Raw genomic sequence first — 8,363 nt, 5'->3', positions numbered from 1 at the left:
CTCTAAACCAGTCCCAAAGTGCCAACATCACAGCAGAAGATGGAGGCCAAGAAGAAGGAGAAAGGCTGAACATGCCCAGATTCCTCCATCTTGCCCCCTGAACCCCCATTCTATAAACCCCAAAAAATCTATTTTTCACCCTGTGATAACTTCACTATTATTCTACCTAAACTGTCATGGCTTGCAGATCTTCATGTAAGGTTGGTAATTTGCTCCACGGGTCATAATCAAAGTCACAGAGGTGTCTTGGGCTCTGTGCCAGGGTCTCTGAGCCCCCTGGCAGGGGTCCTGGCCATCCTGGACAACCAGAGGGATGCCCTGAATTCTGACAATTAAACCCATCCAGTTCCACCCCTGCCATGGGCAGGGACACCTTCCACTATCCCAGGCTGCTCCAAGCCCTGTCCAGCCTGGCCTTGGACATTCCAGGGATCCAGGGGCAGCCACAGCTGCTCTGGACACCCTGTGCCAGGGCATCCCCACCCTCACAGGGAAGGATTTCTCCCCAGTATCCCATCTAACCTGCCCTCTCTCAGGCTCAAGCTGTTCCCGCTTGTCCCATCTCCTAAAGGAGAAGAGGAAAGAGAGGATTCTCTTTCCAACACGTTTGACTGGAATACTTTGATTTTTTTCCTGTTTGTGTTAAAAATTGTTTCCAAAGAGGAAGGAAAAAAGGGGCACCTTTTGTTTCAAACCCAAAGCTTTTCACAATCATTTAGAATGTGGGGGGGGGGGAGGGGGGATAAGGGGAGGAAGATGTTTCAGAGTCCTTCCTCAGCCCATTTTTGAGAGGAAACAGCGGCAGATTATTTTGCTCAGAAATGATTGCTTATGAATGTGAGCTAATCACATGGTGCTAAAAAAGGCATGATCTAAAGGAAATGTTTTGAAATTGTGAAAGGGTAACGCTGCAGCCAACCTGAGACTGCAACTTTCTTCTGCTGATGCAGCTTTTCAAGAACAGAGTTTTTGTCCGGATTGGAGAGGCAAGAGGTGGGAGGTTCCTTGAGTTCTCCAGGTATGAGAAACCTGAGACTATAACAAAGCAGCACTCAGATGTCTTAACTGTTACCTGTTTTCCTTCCATTTCTTTATGGAAAACTGACAGGGGTTTTGGCTTCTCTCCAGTAGCTCCTCCTGTGCCCTGTACGTGGGTCCACAGAGACTCGCTCCCACGCAGCCCACAGAGGAGATGCAAAGAGGCCTCCTCCTCCTGCCAGGTGGAAACCAAGAGCTTTAAAAACCAACCCCAGGTCACCTGTTCTGTGATATGTCACATTTCAGAGCTGTTTTTCTCCTAATGTGTTGGCCTTCCCCCAAGGTCTCATGGCTCCTCAGTCCAGAACATGTCTCGCTGTCTTGCCCTCCATTTCCCACATGGAAAGAGGTGTTTCCATGAGCTGTGCCCATGGTGGCTGCTTGGATGGCTCTCCATGCCCCTGGGTGGGGTGGTTGGATGGCTCTCCACTGCTCCTGCATGTGGCTCCATGGACCCCTCCTGCTGAAGTGGGAAGGGCCAGAGAAGGATGGAAACTGTGATGGGACGACTCCTGTGTTTATCAGCAGAAACAAAATGTCATTTCCATTGGAAAATATTTCAAGGTGTTGCAGCCTTTCAAGATGAAACAAAATCTTTCCTTGCAAGATGTTGATTCCAGCCATTGTTCCAGTTGGACTTGCCTGTTCCAAGGAAAACAAATTTCGCTTGCAATGGCTCATGGCAATAGCAGCTCAAAATCAGCTCTTCCCTGCCCGCACTCAGAGCTTGGAGAGGCTCTTATGATCCAAAAAACCTTTTCACTGTTTTGATTCCAGCTTCTCCAAACAGAAAGTTTCCAGCACGTTTTGTCTGATGGACACTGCAATTTTCCATCCTGCCCTGGGCAACGCCTGTGTTCTCCTCTGGGAATGACGCCCTGGATGGAGCCAGAGCTGCCTGTACCAAGGTGTTGATTTATTGAAAAAATATGGATATTGATCTAGCACCGATATCCAACTGCGACTGACAAAAACTCTCTGACAGTTTAAAGTTAGAAAGTGTGTGTTTATTGTGGGATAGCTCCCAAATACACAGCACAATTTACAGGTGATTACAGAGTCCTTTTATCTGTACAAGTATTGAATACCCAAAACACAAATGCATATTCATAACTTTGGTACATCCCATTCCCCACTTTCTATGGTAATTAGTTCAAAAGCCATTAACCATGCATAGTTTGTTCTTTGAAATGGGTCAGTGGTCCCTTTCATGGGGAGAGGTCCCAAAATGAGGAAGTAAATGAAGTCTTCTTCCTTCTGGCCTTTCTACCTTTTCAATGCAGATATGACAAATGAACCCTTGGTAGAACTCCTACTCCCCATCCTCAATTGGTTTCAGAACAGAGGAGGCCACAATTGTCTTATGTTCCTAAAAGCCATTTATCAGTTGCTATATTCTTCATGATAAACCCAGATAACCAAACATTGTGTTGACAAGCAATCAGTTATTAGTTAACTACTAACTCTTAACTTCATCAAGGCCTACCCATTTCTTTTAATTAACTCCAATAAAGCTTATCTCTAACTAAAATCTTAGCTCCTCTAAAATCTCTAAATTCCTTAAAGTTTATGTCTCAGTATGGCCAAGCCTTCACCTTAATCTGGGGGTTTGAGCTGCTAAATCTCAGTGCTGGAGGGAACCCCATGGGAAGAGAAACCCTTCCAAGGTGTTTTGTGTGGGGATGTAAAGACCTCATAGCAGTGGTCAGGTTTTCCTCCTTGGAAAACCTCAGAGGAGGAATACAGAGATCCAACTGCTCTGGGCATTCAGGAGTGGGTCTGTCAGACCTGATTCCCAGCTGGCCTCTACTAAACCCATGTCAGCAGGGCTTGGAGGCTGCCAGACCTCGGGGCCTTGCTCAGAGCCAAGCAGAGCAGGTTTAAAGGCTTTGTCCTGGGTGTGCAGAGGAGTTTGGAGCCTGAAATCCAGGCTGGCTGGTGGAGGGGGGTGGCCCTTCCCTGGTGACAGCCGAACCACGCAGTGACACCCCACAGCATCAGGGAGATCTGCAAGAGTTCCAACCAAACAAGGAGTTTTTATGAAACTTATGAGCAGTTGAAAAACAAAATGGAAAAAAAATGATTACACAACTTTGTTGGCACTCCTGTTGCCATCATTGTTAAATAAGTCAATATATAGTATAATAAAAATATTTTGCTGCCTATTATTGGAGACTGAAGCATTTTCCCTGCAAACACATAACTCTCATTCCATATTTAACAATGCCCAGAGCTTCAGGACTTGCAGCAGTGTGAGTGCAGTCAGAGCCAGAGATATTAGGAATGAGATGTGCTGAATTCACTCTCACTTATCCTCTTTTTATTGAATTTAACCTTTTTTTCCAGAGGGAAGCCTACAAACATCCAAAGTTTGTGGTTTTACTGTCCTTAGAACGGCTTCAGGAGGGATCAGAACAGAGCTGTAATTTTGCACAGTGCTTGGACCAGCTCCTGTCATGTAATGGGGTAAGAGCCATTAAAGCTTTTGAATATTTTTCTTTTTTTAGTTTAATTTCCATTCAGTGGTGGCTGCCAGAGCACTCTGAGATCTTTTAAAGGAGGTAAAACAGCTAAAGAAAATCATTTCCAAGCTGAAGGGCCATAGAAGCTGCGGCTGCCCCATCCCTGAACGGCCAGGTTGAACAGACCTTGGAGCACCCTGGGACAGTGGGAGGTGTCCCAGCCCGTGGCAGGGGGTGGCACTGGGTGGGTTTAAAGTCCCTCCCCACCCAGGCCATGCTGTGATTCCATGATACACCCAAAAAGGATCAGCTTTTGGAGGAAATGAAGGTTTCCAGTGGGATGTGACCAAAGTGGGCGCTTGGGTGTCCCATGTCCGAAACCACAGAGACCATCCCACCCTCCTGGCCCTTCCTGGGGTGTCTGTGGGGACTCTGTGCTCACGTCAGCCCCTCGTGTGTCAGGGAGCAGACACTCCTCACCCACAGTGAATTAGAGGGTGTCACACAGTGACACACCTAACACAGATGTGTCACCTGCCAGGCCTTCCCGAGGGACGGAGGCGGCTGACACCTGAGCCCTCTGTCTTTTCCTCACACCCAGCTGGGAGCAGGTGATGCTGAGATGTCACCACCTCCTTCCCTGGGCGGGGATGAGCCCCTTGCTGTGGGGTGTCCCCCTGGATAGGACCCTCCTCCAGCTGCTCAGCAGTCCCACATCTCAGCCCTCACAGCTCTGCAGACCTGCAGGGATTTAGGACACTCCTACAAGCAGCAGCAGGATTTGGTGCTGCTGGATGCACCAGCTTTGCCCTGCAACCCATTTTGAGGCAGAGGAGAGCCTGGAAAAGTCTGTCTCTCCAGGGTGTGAGTCCATGGAGGTGTGGAGATTAGGGAATTTTACATAAATATTTGATTCTACCTTTCCAGGCAGCAGAATCCTCGCTCAGGGGCACTGTTCCTGAAATATTTACCAACTGTGCAGTTTATTGGCAGTGGGCAGAAGCAATTTAGATTGTCTCATCGTGATCACTCGAAGCAATCTCAAGGAAGTGCAATCCTGCTTTGAATGGCTGTGTCAGATCCTTGTCTGCCTCCTTTAATTGCTTTTCCTACAGGATACTGATGCTTTAGATTGCAAATCCTCCGAGGCAAAGACTGGCTCTTTGTTCTGCTGTGCAGAACACATCCTGCAGGGAAGACTCTGGCTTGGCTACAGACATCTGGCTGCTTGAAACACTGTGCTCAGGGAGTGCCAGGAGGGTGTGAGGGCCGGAGGGGTCCTGTGGGTGCTGTGAATTCCAGGTGACCCCTGGAATTCACAGCACCCACACGGCAGCGAGGGATGAGCGTCATCGTCCGTCCCTCCGACTGCCCTCGTGTATGGCACAACACAGGAGGGCAGGGCAGGGGATAAATTATCCTGATTGCAATCTCCCACCTCCTCCTTCAGCCAGCCAGGAGAGTTTCACCTCTGGAATGTCCTGAGCTAAAGGCCCCACATGTGACTCCTTGGGGCTGGCATCTCCAGAAGCTCTTGGGGAGAACGGAGAGGTGGGAAAGGTGTCATGGAGAATGGAGAGTTGGCTCTCCCACCAAAATAATCCACCCCTCAGGCCACCTCCAGTTTAAATGAAGAGCTTCTGGTATTATTAATATGAATATCAATATGGATATTAATATTAATAATTATATTAATATTCATATTATAAGTATTTAACTGAAGAGCCTTATGGGATTGTCTTGAATCTGATGCTGAAACTCAAGTGACCTCAGAATAAACAGGAGTTACTTGAAACAGAAAAGGCAGAGGAAAAGAAAGTGGTTATTTTAAGAGACACAAAGCACCATCAGCCAGGGCTCATTTAGAAGCATTTCCTCCATTCCCCTGTTAGCCCTTAAAGATGGAGGAGCTTTTGCTGTCCTCTCTGCTCTTCCTAAAGTCCCAGCCTGCCAAAATCATGGCCTCCCATTTTCCAGGCTCCACAGCCTTCCTGCAGTCACAGCCTGGCAAAACCTGCCTTCCCATTTATTCCTCCAGAGTGCTCCTTGCTTCTGCTGCTGCCCTGCAGGAGGTTTGCTTGCCTGGCTTTGGATTTGGGATGAGCTGCCTGAGGTGCTCATTAGTCAGCCCCATGGGAGGGCAGGTGTAACCCTGACACGCAGCTCTGCCGTCACCCCTGGAGGAGCTCCCTGCCCTCCATCCCACCTTGACCTCTCTCCCAGTCCTGGGTGTAGCTCAGGCTGCCCTGCAGGGCTGGGGGTGGCCTCAGATGGAGGACAGGCAGTGCCACCTCCTGCTCTGGGGCTCAGCTGTCGCTTGTCCCAACAGCAAATCCCCTCTGGGCCTCTCCAGCGTGGGGACAGCAGTGTCCCCTCCCCAGGTGCTGGTGAAACACCTGCCCCTCACTCTCCATGCCCAGGACAGTCAGGCTGTGAGCCAGCCTAGCCTGTTCTTCAGCTACAGCTGTGCACTTCCCCTGAGCACTGTTCCTGCTCCAAATGCACAAACCCAGCTCTGTCATTCCCTGCCACAAGCGCTGGCAGGAACCACTGATGCCATTCCAGTCCTTGTTCCCCCCTGTGCCACCCCACCAGCCCTGGAGAATAAGTGAGAGCTCCACGGGTGGGGTTGGTGTGCTGCTCTGCACCCCCAGAGGCTGGCTCTGGTGACAGGGGAGGGGGCTCTAAATCCACATTCCCAGCACAGTGTTTGTACTTGCAGTTCTGAAACCTCCTGGGAGCCCAGGGGCTCCGTGTTTGCTTCCCCAGAAAATTAATTCCCATTCAGTGGTAGCTGTCAGAGCACTGTGAGGTCTTCTAGAGGCAGCAGAACAGCTAAAGAAGATAAATTCCAAGTTTAAAGTTCAGGGAAGCTGTGGCTGCCCCATCCCTGGCAGTCTCCAAGGCCAGGCTGGACAGGGCTTGGAGCAGCCTGGTGCAGTGGAAGGTGTGTCTGCCCATGGCAGGGGGTGGAACTGGATGGGCTTTAAGGTCCTTCCAACCCAAACCTTTCCATGATTTCTGTGTTTTTAAAGCCCAGTTGGCAACAAATAATTGAGCAGGACAAGTTGGAGATACCAAGTGTGGTGCTTCAGTCCCTGGCAGACGGAAGGTGGGTGGTGAAGCCGGGTGAGCCGTGGCCTCAAACAAGGATCAGGCCACCACTCAGTGGAACTGAGGAGGGGAATGTGGCACAAGGGTGTTCTCTTTACTCATGTAGAAGCAGTTTGACCCAGTCACCTCCCCAGCAGAAGGAAAGGGGCTTCAGAGGGCTCTGATGTTCTGTGAACAAGGTGAGCACCCCGCAGAGGGACTTGTCTAAGTTCCTGCGCGGCTGCACCGGTGAACGTTCACTCTGGCCATTGGAAACGTGCAAGGTGGGCATGTTCCACAAAACCCATTCCATTGTTCTGGATGAGGGAAGGGGCTGGGTTGGAGGGTGAGCTGCTGGGTACATGGAGAGCTGTGGCCTGAAGCAGCTGATTCCCTGTCAGTCAGCAGCATGAGGGGCTCTCCTTCCCCTGGTTCCTCACCAGGAGGAGCATGAAGCACAGCCTGGGAGCCCTGTGGAACAAACCAAACCCTGTGGAACAAACCAAACCCTGTGAAACAAACCCAACCCTGCCATGTGGGGTCTCTCCTACCAGGCACTTGAACATCAACCCTATTGCCCTGACCAAGCATGATGAGAAGAATGTGAAACCCAGCTCTCCACCATAAATCACTTCCCTCCCGTGCACTCATCTTCAAGATGAGCCACTCCTTGCCAAGAGAGTGAAATGCAGTAGAGAATCCTCAAAAAGAGGCAAGAGACCCCCATTTTCTCACGTGCAGCTCATTTGGTTAACTCCTGTTGCACAATCTCAAGCCCATGATTTAAAAGCAGTGTTGTTGTAGGAAAGCTGGAGATGAACATGGGCTGGAATTTCTCTTCCAGCAGGATAAAAGTGTGGGAGATGTCAGCAGTGCTCTCTGATGGTCAGAGATGACTGGACTTTAAACTCAGATTGTCAGCTTTTATTGTGTTAGGAGGGTATTTAATCTGCCATGGCTTGGGCAGTGCTCCCTGCTAGGGAAAAACTGGGAGCTGTTCCTGGAGCACTGAGCAGGATGGTCTGGGAGCTGTTCCTGGAGCACTGAGCAGGATGGGCTGGGAGCTGTTCCTGGAGCACTGAGCAGGTGGGTCAGCAGGGTGTGCAGCCCCTGGGGTGTCCCAGTGCAGTCCGTGGCTCATGGCTGGGCATGAACCAGCTGTTTTCTTGCCTTACCTATTGCAAGAGCTGCACATTGAGAAATCCAAGGGCAGCATGGTTTGCCAGCAGCATTTCTCCTGGCCCTGCTGGGGCACCTCCCCATGCCTGAGATCCAGCAGGGGCTTGCTGGGGGTGGCCAGACCCGGGGAGGACAGAGGTGCCTGGGGGCACAGGTCCTGTGCTGCCCAGCAGGTCTGAGGCTGCTCCAGCCACTGAGGGGATGTGTGGTCAGTTCCCACCAAGGACCTGCATCCATGAAGGGAATGGAGCACCAGGAGAGGCTGAGGGAGCTGGGAAAGGGGCTCAGCCTGGAGCAAAGGAGGCTCAGGGGGGACCCTGTGGCTCTGCACAACTCCTGACAGGAGGGGACAGCCGGGGGTGGTCAGGCTCTGCTCCCAGGGAACAGGAACAGGAGGAGTGGGAATGGCCTCGAGCTGCACCAGGGGAGGTTTAGAGTGGATATTGGGAAAATTCCTTCCCAGAAGGGGTGGTCAGGCATTGGAAGGGGCTGCTCAGGGCAGTGGTGGAGTCCCCATTCCTGAAGGGATTTACAGAGGTGTGGATGTGGCACTTGGAGCCGTGGGTTAGTGCTGGACTTGGCAGTGCTGGG

Source organism: Molothrus ater, chromosome 10 (assembly GCF_012460135.2).
Source record: "Molothrus ater isolate BHLD 08-10-18 breed brown headed cowbird chromosome 10, BPBGC_Mater_1.1, whole genome shotgun sequence".
NCBI classification, from domain to species: domain Eukaryota; kingdom Metazoa; phylum Chordata; class Aves; order Passeriformes; family Icteridae; genus Molothrus; species Molothrus ater.
Note: the sequence above shows the minus strand (reverse complement) of the source record.